At 42.9% G+C, this 15,810-nt stretch overlaps 1 protein-coding gene and 2 pseudogenes across 3 annotated transcripts in view; 1 reads left to right on the forward strand and 2 right to left on the reverse strand.

Moving 5' to 3' along the window:
- Positions 1-15,810, forward strand: part of CTNNA1 (catenin alpha 1) — a 281,607-nt gene that overhangs the window by 115,220 nt on the left and 150,577 nt on the right. Inside the window, exon 1 of one of the 3 annotated variants that reach the window (XM_074313591.2) lies at positions 7,879-8,009. The exons of the other annotated variants lie outside the window; for them this stretch is intronic. The gene's annotated coding sequence lies outside the window, so the exon portion shown is untranslated. Of the gene's footprint in view, positions 1-7,878; positions 8,010-15,810 lie in introns of those variants that run through there. 3 annotated transcript variants of the gene reach the window in all.
- LOC148758278 (uncharacterized) lies at positions 7,579-9,092 on the reverse strand (annotated as a pseudogene).
- Positions 13,393-15,568, reverse strand: LOC109451784 (nucleosome assembly protein 1-like 1 pseudogene; annotated as a pseudogene).

Raw genomic sequence — 15,810 nt, forward strand, 5'->3', positions numbered from 1 at the left:
ATGGTACATGCATATATAGATACACATTTATACATTTGTCCAAACTTGTAGAATGTGCAAGAGTGAACCTTAATGTAAACTATGGACTTTGGGTGACTATGGTGTGTCAATGTAGGGTCATCAGTTTTAACAAATGTACCATCTCTGGTGGGGATATTGATATTGGGGGAGACTGCTTGTGTGGGGACAAGGGGTATATGGGAAATCTCTGTTTCTTCCTCTCAATTTTGCTGTGAACTTAAAACTGCTCTTAAAGAAAAATGGCATAAAGTTTGAAAAAAAATTATAAGTGATCTCAAAAGTCCAACATGTAAGTAGACACTAAATAAAATATTTAATTAAAAAAAAAAAAGAGGATAAAAAGGAGCCAAGCAGATGAGTTAGGGCAAAGAGATTTCCAAGTAGCAGGTACAGCAAATGCCAAGACACTGATATGGGAAAGGAATTGGTGCATTTTAGGAAAGGAGAGGAGGGTTGCAGAGGGGAACTCGGTCTCCTGGTTTGGTTCTTCTTCTTCTTGAATGTTGGTCCTGGGCCTCTACCTCTTCTTGCCATATATTCTTCAGGTGCAGATGACGCCCACATTTCTCACTGCATTTAGGGCCTTTCCTGAGTTCAGATTCGGATATACCCTTTGATGTATCCTCTTAGATGTTTGGTAAGCCCGAAAACTAAGCACAACCAAAAAGAGCTCTTTGTCTGCATTGCTTTCCACTCCATTACTGTATGTTTTACCTCCAGGGCTCTCCATCTGGGTAAATGGCACCACTATTTCCTCAGGCTGATCAAGTCTGAAACCTTTACATTTAATCCACTGGCAAGACTGAGGCTCCTCTGTCCTTTTGCATAGTTCTCAAATCTACCCACCGCTTTCCATCCCACTATGTTTATCTATTATATACTATCCTATATATAGTAAACCTAAAAGTCCCCCCATTCCCCTCCTACGTCTAACTACTATGACACTTTGCTGTGTATCCTTACAGACTTGTAACTATGCATTCATTCAATGGAGTACCTGTTACCTGCCAGGCACTGTTCTAGCTGCTGGAGTCACAACAGTGAACAGAAGAGAAAAATATCTGCTTTAATGACACATTCTAATAAGAAGACAGACAATAAGTAAATAAATAACCATATAATGTGTTAGGTGGTAACAAGTGCTAGGAAGTACAGTAGGGTAAAGAAATAAAATGGAGAAGGGAGGGAGGGGAAGTGGGTGCTAGTATTAATTTACAAAGGGTGGTTAGGGAAAGCCTCTAGGACCAGGTGACATTTGAGCAGAAATCTGAATGAAGCCATGGAGGGAGCTAAGGGACTGTCTGGGGGAAGACCATTCCAAGCAGAGGGAACTGGAAATGTAAAGGCCTGGAGGCAGGGAAGGGAATGCCTAGGATGCCAGTGTAGGCCGGAGTGGAAAGCAGGAAGCGAAAAGCCAAAGATGGGTCTGAGGTGGCTGGGCAAGATCATGTAAATTTTATTCAGAGCGATATGGGAAGAACTGGAGGGTTTTGAACAGATGATACGTTTTAAATGGCTCAGCTGCTATGAGAAAAAAGCATTAAAACAAATATGTATTCATTGTTTAAACATAAAAGGGATATTATGTATATTGCTTTACAACCTGTTTTTTTCCAAAGTGGATTTTTAAAAAACAAAATATGGTCATGTTATCTCTTTGTTTAAAATCCTTTGTGGCTCCCCATCCCTCTCACAATAAAGTCTAAAGCCTTACAAAGCCCTGTCTAGACCGGCCTCTGCCTACCTCACCAGCTCCCAAATCACAGAAGAAGTTCTTTTCCTGGAATGGGGACTCAGAGCCTTCAAATGTGCCGATCCCTTGGTCTAGAATCAAACTCTTTCCTTCCCTCCCTATACACCTGTCAGTGTCTTTTCTAGGTCCCACTTATTCTTTCGTTCATTTAGCCAATATTTATTGAGAAAACTACTATGTGCCAGGTACCATTGTAGGCACCAGGAACATAGCACTGAACAAAATAGACAAAAATTCTGGCTCTCAAGGGGCTTAAATTCTAGTGGGAGGAAGACAGAAGAAAACAAGAAGTAAAAAATATGAATATATACATATTCATATATATGACTATAAAAATATATGACTTTATATGTCAGATGGAGACACACCCGAAGGAGAAAAATAAAGCAAGTAAGGAGGAATGGGATATGGGGGAATGGGTTGCAATTTTAGATGGGGTGGCCAAGAGGAAGCCTCACTGAGAAAGTGACAGCTGAGCAAAGACCTGGGGGAGGTGAGAGAGTGAGTCAGGCAGCTATTTGGAGCAGAGCATTGCAGGCAGAAAGCAAAGGCCCTAAGGTAAGAGCCCACCTGATGTGTTCCAGGAATAGGAAAGAGGTCAGTGTGTCAGAGAAATGTGTGGGGGGCAGGTGAGCTCTGGAGGCTCTTATAAGGACCTTGCCTGTTACTGTGCGTGAGATAGGAGCCATTGGAGGGTTTTGGGCCTGGAGTGACATGTTCTGACTTACATTTTAATAGGTTCTTTCCAGCTACTGAATTGAGATTAGACTGAAGGAAGCAAGGGCAGCAGTAGGGAGACTAGTGAGGAGGCTCCTCGGAAATTCAAGCTAAGTGATGATGGATGGCTTGACTCAAGATGGTCACAGCAGCGATGGTAAAAAGTTGTTGGATTCTGAGTATATTCTGAAGGTAGAGGCATAAGATTTGCTGAGGAATTAGATAGAAAATGTGTGAAAGAAAGAAAATGGTCAAGGACGACTCCCAAGATTTTGCTTAAACAACTGGAAGAATGGAGTTGCCATTTAGTGAAATGAAGAAAACTGTGGGATTAACAGGTTTGAACAGCGGTATCAGGAAATCAGTTTTGGGTATTTACACATATAAAGTATGAGATGCCTAGATGCCTACTAGGTATCCAAGTGGAGGTATCAAATAGGGAGCTGGATACGGGCGTTCAGAATTCAGGAGACAGGTTCAGGTTGAGATATAAGCCTGGAGTTGTTAGCATATTTAAAACCAAAAGCCTGGATGAGATCACCAATGGGTTGATGGCAGACAGAAAAAGAGGTCCAAGGGTAGAGCCTGGGATACTCTAACAGCAGTTTTTAAGCTTTTTGATCTCAAGATCCTTTTATACTCTTAACATTTTTTGAAGATCTCAAAGAGCTGTTGTTTATGTGAGTTTATCTATCAGTGTTTACTGTATTATTACATGTTATAGATAACATTTTAAAAAGAAAAATAATAATGTTTTCCAAAAGGAAAATTCCAGGAGACGTGTCATTGTTTTGCATTTTTACAAATCTCTTTAATGTCTGGCTTAATAAAAGGTAGCTGGATTCTTGTATCTGCTTCTGCATTCCGTGTGATGCCATATCATAAATCATGTATGTAGCCTGTGGAATGCTCTACTGTACTCCATGAGAGATCGGGAGTGAAAAAGGTAACTGATATTTTAGTAGTAGTATGGAAATAGTTTTTACCTTACTACCCCTTGAAAAGGTCTCAGGAGTCCTCAGACTGCACTTTGAGAGCTGCTGCTCTAACATTTAGAGATTGGGAAGAGATAGGAGGAATCATCAAAGGAGACTAAGAAGCCAAGGAGTTTGGGGGGAAAATCAGATGAGCTTGGTGCCCTGGAAGTCCAATGAAGACAGTGCTTCAAGGACAAGAGTGATCAAACAGATTCACCCAATGGAGAGGAACCACTGGATTTGGCATCATGGAGGACCTCAAAAAAAGCAGTTTGGTGGAGAGGCAAGTGCTCAAGTCTGACTGGAGAGGGTTGCAGGATAAAGCTCACTTCCTCAGGTCACTGAACCCCAGACTAGGTTAATTTCCCACCAAATCTACTTGTATCTCTCCCCTATCATCACCTTGACCTTCTTTTTTTATAGTTTATCTCTTTTAGTACCTGTCTCTTCCATTACATTTTAAGTTATATGAGAACAGGGATCAAGTCAGTTTTATTCACTGCTGCTTCCTCAGCACATAGCAAGTGCCTGGGACACGCTGAATCAGCTCAAGTCTTCCCTAGTGAGCCTTCAGGTTTTCTCAGAGGGAGGGAACTGACTCCCCTTAGCTTACAGGGCTGCAAGTCTCTCATCATATTCTTTCTGTCACTGGATCCTTCTTTTCCCAAAACAAATGCACTTTCATTTTTAGGGCCTGTCTTAGTCTGTTCCGGCTGCTATAACAAAATACCACAGACTGAGTAGTTTATAAACAACAGAAATTTGTATCTCACAGTTCTGGAGGCTGGAAAGTCCAAGGTTAGGTACTGGCATAGTCACGTTCTGGTGAGAGCTTTCTTCCTGGTTCATTGTCAGAGCTTTTTTGCTGTGTCTTCACATGGCAGAAGGGGCAAGTGATCTCTCTGGGGCCTTTTTCATAAAGGCACTAATCCCACTAATAAGGGCTCTGCCCTCATGACCCAATCATCTCTCAAAGGCCCTGTGTCTAATACCATCACCTTGGGCAGCAGATTTGCAACATGTGAATTCTGGGGGTGACAAACATTCAGTCTATAGCAGGGCCCCATGCTTAGATAGGCCCCAAACTTGGTTTAATGCTCAGCTGTTGCTGTATTGAAATTGTTTGTTTTTGAATAAGGGGCCTCACAAATTAAGTAGCTGGTCCTGAGTGAAGTGATGGATATACAAAGTTATGGAGCATAATCCTTTATCTCTTGTCAGTTCAAACAAATATTTATTGATTGATTATTATGTTCTCAGGTAGCCAAGTGCAGTGAGGGGGAAGCCATGGCCACTCCAGGCAGGGAGACTTCAGGAGCAAAGACTCTGAAGCCAGAAACAGAATGGGATATAACTGAACAAGAATGGCCTCTTTTGAAAACATTAAATTTATTGGTGTGACAATGGTTAGCAAAATTACATAGGTTTCAAGTATATAATTCTATATCATCTATATATCACATTGTGTGTTCACCACCCAGAGTCAGTTCTCCTTCCATCACCATATATTTGACCCCCTTTACCCTCTTCTACTATCCCCCCACCCCCTTACCCTCTGGTAATCACTAAACTGTTGTCTGTGTCTGTGAGTTTTTGTTTCTTTATTTGTTTGTCTTGTTCCTTTGTTGCTTTCAGTTTTATATCCCACATATCAGTGAAGTCACATGATTCTCAGGTTTTTCTGTCTGACTTATTTTGCTTAACATAATGATCTCAAGATCCATCCACATTATCGTAAATGGCACTTTTATTTCATCTTTTCTTATGGCAGAGTAGTATTTCATTGTGTAGTATTCTACCATATATATATATATATATATATATATATATATATATATATATATATATTTTTTTTTTTTTTTTTTTTTTTTTTTTTAAGGAGGGCACAGCTCACAGTGGCCCATGCGGGATTGAATGGGCAACCTTCATATTATCAGCACCATGCTCTAACCAACTGAGTTAACCGGCCACCCATCTACCACATCTTCTTTATCCAGTCATCTATTGAAGGACACTTTGGTTGTTTCCATGTCTTGGCCACCATAAATAAAGCTGCAATGAACATCGGAGAACATATATCTTTATGGATAAATGTTTTCAGATTTTTGGGATAGATACCCAGGAGAGGGATTGCTGGGTCATATGGTAATTCTATTCTTAATTTTTTGGGGAACCTCCACAATGCCTTCCATAGCGGCTGCACCAATCTGCATTCCCACCAACAGTGTATGAGGGTTCCTTTTTCTCCACAGCCTCTCCAACACTTGTTATTATTTGTCTTGTTGATGATACCCAAAGAATGGCCTTTTTAAGGTTTGTCTTTCTCTTGAAGGTTGTTCTTTCCTTTCATGGTCCTATTTCCCTTTGTCAGCATCTCTTAACTAGCACGCACGAACCCATAGTGCTTTGAATTACAGTGGGCACATCGACTCACATATGTTAACTGGGCACTGCCTAGGGGATGAGTGTTGTGCTGGATGCTGTAAGGGATACAGTTCCTGTCTTCCAGGAGTTTGCATTTCCTGGGGGAGAGGGAGATGTGAGGAGTAAAAGGTAAACATGTTGAGGGCAGCTTTTCCTAGCATCCTACTCAGTGCTCAGCACCAAGCCAGCAGTGGATATTGTTGTCTTGCATTATTTTGGACTTACAGGCAAATACTCAACTCAACCTTGTTCATCATCCTATGATGAAGGAGGAAAAACATCATAGGGTTTTCTATGCCAGGCTAATAGTGAATCTCTCTCTCTCTCTCTCTCTCTCTCTCTCTCTCTCTCTCTCTCTCTCTCTGTCTCTCTCTCTCACACACACACACACACACACACACACACACGTGCGCATGCACAAAGCCTGACAATTAGGTTCGCAAACTTGTTGCAACAATGTTGCTAACTTTTTTTGATATCAGAGGGATTATTCTTTATGAATTTGTACCAACTGGACAAATAGTTAACCAAGTTTATTATTTGGAAGTGCTGAAAAGGCTGCGTGAAAAGTTAGACGACCTGAACTTTCGCCAACAATTCTTGAGTCTTGCATCACGACAATGCACCAGCTCACATGGCACTATCTGTGAGGGAGTTTTTAGCCAGTAAACAACTGTATTGGAACACCCTCTCTACTCACCTGATCTGGCCCCCAGTGACTTCTTTCTTTACCTGAAGATAAAGGAAATATTGACAGGAAGACATTTTGATGACATTCAGGACATCAAGGGTAATACCATGTTTCCCCGAAAATAAGACCTAGCCAACCGTCAGCTCTAATGCATCTTTTGGAGCAAAAATTAATATAAGACCTGGTCATATTTTAATATAGGTCAGCATCTTATATAAGACCCGGTCTTATTTTAACATAAGACTCGGTATAATATAATATAATATAGGGTCTTATACTAATTTTTGCTCCAAAAGACACATTAGAACTGATGGTCTGGCTAGGTCTTATTTTCAGGGAAACACAGTAGGAGGACAGCTCTGACCACCATTCCAGAAAGAGAGTTCCAAAATTGCTTTGAAGGGTGGACTAGATGCTGACGTGCTGCACAGCTCCCCAAGGGGAGTGCTTTGAAGGTGACTATAGTGATATTCAGCAATGAGGTATATAGCACTTTTTCTAGGATGTTAGGAAATTTAATTGTCTGACTATATATATATATATATATATATATATATATATATATATATATATATATATATATATATATATATATATATATGTTTGTTTTGTAGTTATGTTTGTTTTTTTGGAGCTTTCACCAGGAAGATAAGGAAGAGTGGGAATAAAATTCCCTAAATGGCCAGAGGGATAGGAATAGAAGCCGGTTCCTCTTGCTTTCCTTATCTGTCAAGTGAGGGGATGATTTCTAGGTCTTCCACCTCACCTTATGAGGTCCCTACCGTCTGATTCTATTGCCACTCTGCCTCAAGCTGTGAGGCCGGTTTCTCCTGTAAAATAGACAGCAGGCTTAAAACACTTTTTTGGAAGCCTGTGACTCGGGAACACCTGTGGCAGAACTCCGAGGAGCGTGCCAAGGTCCTTAAGGCACCAGTCAGGGGTGGGGCCTGCGTGGGCCTCGCCCCAAGACTCACCTGTGTGCTGAGAGGTGACTCACCTGCCATCACCCGCTCGCGGGCTGTTCCAATAATCACCGCTCCTCCTTCCTCTCGGGGGTTCACTCCCGGCCTGAGCGCCCACTAGGGGCCAGGGATGAGGTAACTCTTGGGTGAAGGACGGGGAGCAAGAGGTCCTTTTGGGGGTCCTGGCAAGGCTATACCAAGCTCTCTTGGCTGGGGGCTCGCCCCCAAAGTAAGGGAAAGCGGGGCAGCGGCGGGAGGCACCGGGAAGAGCCCGCGGGAGGGAGGTGCTAGGAAGGGCGGGCGGTGCCCGGGCCGCGGGGCGGGGGCCTCGGGCGGGGGGCGGGCCGGGGGCGGGGGCGTCCGGCAGTCCATTTCCTCCTCGGAGCGGGACTGGAGGGAGACAAAGCGTCAGCCGTCGGCTTCGGGCCTTGGGAATCTTCCTGCGCTCGCCCTGCTCGCCGCAGGTAACTCTCTTCGCGCGGGCGTGGGCTCCCCAGATGGGCCAAGGGGCTCCTCGGGCGGGCGGGGCGCCGTCTCGTCTGCGGCCCCGCCGGGAATCCGGCTCCCGACGGGCGCGGCTGCCGGCCCGCTTCTCCTGCGGGGCCCGGGGCCTGGGCCCCGGCCGGCCGGGCGGGGCAGGCGCTTCCTGGCGCTCGGGAAGTTGAGGGGCCACGGCGGCTGGAGCCCAGCGAGCCGCAGGCCTCGCGCGGCCGCCGCGCTTCTTCTCGGGAAAGTTTCTCCCGGTTTCTAAACTTTGTTCAAGTGGCCTCGGTGAGCGCGCCAGGCCCGCGCTCAGCCCCTTCCCAGCGGTGAGGAGCTTGCGCGTCGTGCGCGGTGCGGGAGTGTTCGGGACCGGATTTTTGCCGGGAAGGGATTGTAGTTTGTGGTCTCTGCGGTCGCATCCCCCTCCCGCCACCGAAACTCCCCGGTCGGCTGGCCGGGACGTCGCTGAGCCCGCACACCCGCATTCCCGGGCCCGAGCGAATGTGAAAGTTGGAGCGCTCCCTTTCTCTGACACGGTCGGCTCGGGGGAAGGTGCGCCACACCCGTGTGGACATTTGGCGTGTACCAAGTTAACCTTTGTTGTGAAATTACTCAGGGTGCTGGTGCTGGCTAACCGGACGCACTTACTTCGGATTAGTCCTAGTCCTCCCGAGTGGCCTTAGAGTCTTTTTTGTTGACTTTCAAAGGCTTGTGCGTGCGTGTGAAGGAAGCACTTGCTGGAAAAAATGTTGACTGGATGCCTAACCTTGGCTTGGCAGGAATGGCTTCCCAATAATGCAGGCGGCAGTTGGCTCACATCCAGGATTGACACCCTCTTTTGTCTTCCTGTGTCTTTGTAAAAAAATTTTTTTGGTGTTTGTTTTACAGTATTTTAGAAAAGATAAACTACGTTAAGTCTCCCAACTCAGTTAAGGACATTTCATATTTATGTTGAAGGAAATGATTACATCATTGTATTGCTGCAACAGGATAGGCATTTTGATGAGAGGATGTTTTGTTTAGCAGCGATTTTTAAGACTACAGGTATATGTTACTTTAAGAAATTTAAGAAACAAATTTGTAAATCAAATTAGTTAGGGTGTGTTATTTTGTTTTACAAGAGAAACAAGCAGAAAAAGGATCCATAGTCTCTGCTTACTTATTTACCCTTCTTGACTTTGAAGTTAAGTAATTTTTACCCTCTTTGTTAAGGGCCCACAGATGATTTAGATATGGTCTCTGCCCCTAAGAGCTCACAGTGTAAAAGTTAGGCGGACACCCAGGTGTAGTACGAGGCAGATTGCGTTAAGCGCCATAACAGTACTACTGATGAGAAACTTGTGCGTGGGGCAAATCTTACATAATACTAAATGGTGAGAGAAACTTGTGGAGAGGGGTCTAGTTTTGTTTGGATCAGGCCAAAAAGGCTTTCGGGAAGGGGTGGCATTTGAACTGGATGAAGCATGAATAGGGTTTTGTCAATGGAGGAGGCATTAAAGGGCATAGGAGTTTGTGGAATTGAGGTATAGCTCTCTCCTGGTTTTCCTTATACTTTTGGCTGTTGCTTCTTTTTCTTTTTTCCCCCCAGTCTGCTCACAGCCAAGATTCTATCCAGTGTATCTCAGTCCTTGACAGCACTGATGTGGCGTTACCCTCATTCCCATTAGTAACATCTCATTCCACACAGTGACTTAGAGATCAGGGGTGCCTCCTTCCTCCACGTTGAGAATCACTTCCCTGAGCAGTCTCCCTGTCATCAAACTTATGTGCTAAAGTCCAGGGTTCTCTTTTGAGTGCAGATTCTTACCTGAGCCCATCGGCACCTGTGCACCAGAGAGCTGCTTGGGTATCCTAAGGGGCTTCTCAAACTCAACATGCCCCAAATGAGATGCCTTTCTCTTCTTGGGGAAAAAAACCAGAGGTGGGGATCAACAGTAATTGGCAGGACCCTGAAATTTCTTTGAGAAAGTAACAATAGTGTGACCTGGCAGACCTGGTTGTTGGGGGTGCTGGTGTGTGTGTGCTGGTGAAGATCTGAACAAAGGGAGCGGGGTCCTCTGCTTTGTGTACAGGTTTAGAGACCTAGAGACCTAAGAGAAGACCTGTGTAGCCTTAATACTTTTGGGGTGGGGAGAGGCCTCACGTGAGGTTGCCAGGAAATGCCAGGTCACATGTTTGGATTTTATTCTAAGGAGCCATTGTAGGGAGTTGCATGATCTGATTTCCTTTTTAAGAAGATCATTCCTACTAGTGCTCACAAGGCTTGTGTTTGTGTACAAGTGGAAGTAGGGAGTTGAGCTAAGAGACAGAGTGAAGGTGGTGGGGACCAAGTAGCTGTATGTTGGAGGAATGAGACAGGGCTTAGATACGGATTGAATGTAGGGGCCTAGGCTTGTCTGTCCTCAGTGATGTGCCCTCACTGCCCCCCCCCCTTGTATTCCATTATTTTCATGATGAGCTCTTAGTCATATCTCAAGACTCAAATTAGCACTTTTTTTTCTGGTAGCAAACCTCTTCTCACCAGGTTGTTGTACTCCATTGTACTGTATCTTATTACTGATGTTTTCTTTTAAAGATTTTATTGGGGATGGGCAACAGGACTTTATTGGGGAACAGTGTGTACTTCCAGGGCTTTTTTCCAAGTCAAGTTGTTGTCCTTTCAGTCTTAGTTGTGGAGGGTGCAGCTCAGCTCCAGGTCCAGTTGCTGTTGCTAGTTGCAGGGGGCGCAGCCCGCCATCCCTTGCGGGAGTCGAACCGGCAACCTTGTGGTTGAGAGGATGCGTTCCAACCAACTGAGCCATCTGGAGGCAGCTCAGCTCAAGGTGCCGTGTTCAATCTTAGTTGCAGGGGGCGCTGCTCACCATCCCTTGTGGGAGTTGAGGAGTTGAACTGGTAACCTTGTGGTTGAGAGCCCACTGGCCCATGTGGGAGTCGAACCAGCCAGAAGTTAGGAGTACGGAGCTCTAACCGCCTGAGCCACTGGGCCGTCCCATTACTGATGTTCTTGTTTGCCTTCCCTGCTACCAAGTGAGCCTGTGAGGTCCTTGAAAGTGGGACAGATAGCCTTAGCCTTTGGCATGGTACTTGGCATGGAGGGCAAATTGAGTGGAGGAGGAAAAAGAGTTTTCTGTCTGGAGCCTAGCTTGTGGGGGGAGCTATGACAGATGAGGAAACAGTCAGATTATGGAGGGCCTCGAATACCAAATTGCTGTTTTGGGCAAACTGAGAATCACCTCCATTCCATTCTTCTGCCTTTCTACCTATATCCAATCAGAGATGAAATATTTTCCATTTGCATCTTACATAAATTCCTTTTGTATTCTCTATGTTTTCACTCTATTTTTGAACTATTGAAACTACTTATAAGTCTCTGGATAAATTGTTTTGTTATTTGTTTTTTGCCTTTTTCATATTTTTTTCCTTTGCCTGGAACATTTTTATTTCTCCCTCATCCATCTGACAAACTCATTCTTTTTATTATTTAAATTTTTTTAAAATTTTTATTGGGGAATAGAGTGCTTTTCTAGGACCCATCAACTCCAAGGGAGGTCGTTGTTTTCTTTTTTTTCAATCTAGTTGTGGAGAGTACAGCTCAGCTCCAAGTCAAGTCGTTTTCTTTTTTGTTTTCACAATCTAGTTGTAGAGGGCACAGCTCACTGGCTCATGTGGGAATCGAACAGGCGACCTGGGTGTTACGAGCACTGCACTCTAACCAGCTGAGCCAACTGGCCACCCACCGGCAGCTCAGCTCCAAGTCAAGCCGTTGTTTTCCCTCTAGTTGTGGAGGGTGCGGCTCACTGGCCCAGTGTGGGGATCGAACCAGGGATCTGGGTGCTATGAGGACTGTGCTCTAACCAACTGAGCCAACCGGCCACCCCCCTGATAAACTCATGTATTCTTTAAAAATCTCCTTAGATGTCATGCCTCTTGGTTTTCTCTTGGATCTCAGTGCTTCTTGGATACCTTGTACAAATTCTGTGATTGCATCTTTGATACTGTTTGGTAAATATTTTTATGGATGACTTCCAGCTGAGAGAATGAAAATATAGCATATATATAGAAAAGTGCTCAAATCATGGGTACCTGCTTAATGAATTATTTCAGTGAATACCACCCATATCTGCCATCCAGATTAAGAAATAGAAAATTACCAGTACTCCAGGAACCCATTTTTGTTGCTTTCATTTTGTGCCCTTCCATTCCCTTCAGTTGTTAATCTGGGAATCCAGAACATTATGGTTGCTCAGTAAGTCTTTGCCAAAGTTACTTGAATTTCTTCCTATCTTCCCCTCCACCATCCCGTCTTTTACATATAAGCAAAACTCTCGTTTGAGAAACTTACTGCTATCTCGTTGCTGCATTGGTCAGACTCTTAGGTTGGCACACATGGCCTTCTACATTCTGGCCCTAACTTCCTTTGTCAGCCATATTTTCTACTGTTGTTGCTACATGTCCTCTGCATTTGCCAGACCTGTGTACTGGGATGTTCCATCCTTCACTGACGCGAATGCTGCCCATCTCTGAGGGCAGAGTAACGTGCTTTTTCCATGGAGACCTTGGCCATTATTGCTGAAAGTGATCTTTAATTTATCTGAAATTAAAAAATTTGCACCTGATTATGACATTCTTACTCATATATATCTTGGGTATTTTTTTTTGTGTGTGTAAAATATACATAACAGAATTTACCATTTTAACGATTTTTGTGTGTATACTTCCATGGCCTCAAGTATGTTCACGTTATGGTGCAACCATCACCACCATCCATATCCAGAACTGTTTTCATTTTCCCAAACTGAAACTCTTTTCCCAGACTGAAAGTCATTAAACAATAACTCCCATTCCCCGTCCACGAGCCCCCTGGCAACCACCTTTGTACTTTCTGACTCTTTGAATTTGACTACTGTAGTTACCTCAAATAAGTGGAACAATACAGTATTTATTCTTTTGCGACTGGCTTATTTTACTTAGCATAATACCTGTAAGGTTCCCTCATGTTGTATCATTTGTCAGAATTTCTTTTGAAGGCTATTCCTTTAACTGTTGGTGGACACTTGGGTTGCTTTCACTTTTTGACTATTGTGAATAAAGCTGCTGTGAACATGGGTGTACAAATATGTGTCTGTCCCAGCTTTTAATTCTTTTGGGTATATACCCTAAAGTGGAATTGCTGGATTATATGGTAAATTTATTTTTAATTTTTTGAGGAACTGTCATGCTGTTCTCCACAGTGACTGTATCATTTTACATTGTTATCAGCAATATATAAGGGTTCCGCTTTCTCTCCACATCCTCACCAACATTTATTTTCCATTTAAAAAAATATTTTTTTAAATCAAAATTTATTTTTTAATATTTGACATTTTTATTTTAGGCTACAAAAACAAGCAAGCAAACAAACAACAACAACAAACTTGAAATAGGTTTGTTAAATGATGAAAATTCATCCTTTCCAGGGAAGCAGAAGGTAGACCCGTGCAGGTTACCTCAAGGCCACATCCATCCTGCTTCACTGCTGCTTGCACTCTGCTGGGTTTTGATCCTTCTTGAGCCATAGTCGGATTATTTTTGTTGTCGTCTTCTTCACCTTCTTCATCATACTCATCATCATCATCTTTAATAGCTTCTTCAGTAAAGTACAACACTAATTTTAGGATTATATGCTCACGTAAAAAGTGACCAGTTTCAAAGTCTGCAGCAAGGGTGGCCACAGCCTCGTCATCCAGATCTCCACTCAGGAACTTCAGGAGGGGCAAAAACAATGAGTCATTGCTTACTGTTTTGGTCACAGTCTGAACTGTCCCACGTCCCATGTGTTTCTACTTTTTAGTTTTTAAACTGACATTCTTCTCCTTTTTCCAATCTGTCTGGCAACCTGTACAACCCATAATTTCTGGTCCATCAAAAGAATAAGGATCAGAATCATCTGGTTCCGACCTCATCCTGCATGTCTTTGTCAGCACCTCCTTTGTGAAATATTCCTTGGGTTCAAAGTGAAATTCTAAGACCAAACTCGTAGGCTGGGCAGCACCTGAGAACTTCACTTTAATACCTTTCAAGTGCTTCAGAATAGGTTTATCATGTTCTGAACGGTTTCATTGAGCAAGTCAACATTCTTAAAAACAGTCAACCAAAGTTCAGAAATTCCCTTGGGGTCTTCTTTTTCTTCATTCTTTTGGTCATCTTCAGTCTTGGTCTTTTCTTTCAGCTCCTCCCAAATTTTATCTTCCTCATCTGGTTTCCATTGACATTCTTTGTAGGTTCATACGTTGCATTAATGATCTCAAATCGCTTATCAAATAAGATAAAGGCTGATAGAGAATGGCATACTTTCTTTCAAGATCATGAACTTGGCTTCTATGTGTTCACATTTAACTTGAAGGGTTTTGAGAGCATTCACTTGCCTTTTCACTGCCCTAGGCAAGCTTTCAACGCATCCTGTTGGTGTTTCCACCAGTCTTTCTTGGGGGCTGCAAGAATCTGAGGATTTTGCTTCATCTGAACAATCAGCTGACACGCTTTAATTTTTGTTTCTTCACCAGTTTCTTTTTCTTCTACGTCTAATACATCCTCCAGATCTTAATCAAGTTCAGACTGTTCTTTGTTGTCAATGTCTGTCATGTTGTAAGAATGACAAATATTGGTGGCCAGCGCCTGAGGAAGAAGGTGAGCCAGGAGGCTGGGCCGCTAAGCTTTATTTTCCTTATGTGATAGTCACCCTAATGGATGTGAGCTGATATTCCAGTGTGGTTTTGATTTGCATTTCTCTGATGATTAGTGATGTTGAGCATCTTTACTTCATTATTGGTTGTTTATATTTTCTTTGAAGAAATTTCTGTTCAAGTCCTTTGTCTATTTTAATTGGACTGTTTGTTTTTTGTTGTTAAATTGTAGGAGTTCTTTATATACTCTGGCTATTAATCCCTCATCAGCTATATGATTTGCAAATATTTTCTCCCATTTTATGGGTTGTCTTTTTACCCTGTTGATAATGACCTTTGATGCACAGAAATTTTGTATTTGATCAAGTCCAGTTTATCTATTTTTTTCTTTTTGTTGCCTGTGCTTTTGGTGTCATATCTAAGAAATCATCACCATGTCCACTGTCCATGAGCTTTTCGTGTGTGTGTGTGTGTGTGTGTGTGTCCGTGTGTGTGTCTGTGTCCGTGTGTGTCCGTCCGTGTCCCCAGCTGAACTGTAGATACCTTGAGGACAGGAACTAAGTACTGTTGTAGTCACTTTATCCTCCAGCACAGGGATCACATGGTAAGCAAGGAAAACCTGGGGAGAGAATTTTTTAAAAATGTAATTCTTGAAAGGTCATAATAAACAATAAAGAGTTATGTGGTAGGGTGTCTTACGCTATCGCTAATTTGTCATTGGTTATATGTCTGTTAACCTCATGAATTACGATAATGTGCTTTTAGAAGTTTTTAATCTTATGAGTCCCAGGCGAGAGTTTAGAATTTGAACTTTGTCATCTGTGTAATGAATAAGATGATTTATAAAGAATATTTATTTTAACTTCTAATGTGATAAAATGCTAATTCTTTCAATTATGGAGTGCTGGGCAGGAGATATTTTTATCCATATTAAGTGGGTTGTCTTATGAAAAAAACCAGTGAACTAGTTCAGTATTTAAGTAGCATTAAGTTGCTGGTTTACTTCCTTAAGATTCTTCTAGATAATAAATTATTTTGCCAGGTGCTGAGCTTCTTCAAGGCAATTACATTCTTTTGTATTTTCTAGTTTTCTGTGATACCTGACTTATTTCTAAACCCA

The sequence above is a fragment of the Rhinolophus sinicus genome, chromosome 5, assembly GCF_057876585.1.
Source record: "Rhinolophus sinicus isolate RSI-liver-muscle chromosome 5, RSI-T2T, whole genome shotgun sequence".
In the NCBI taxonomy this organism is placed as follows: Eukaryota; Metazoa; Chordata; class Mammalia; order Chiroptera; family Rhinolophidae; genus Rhinolophus; species Rhinolophus sinicus.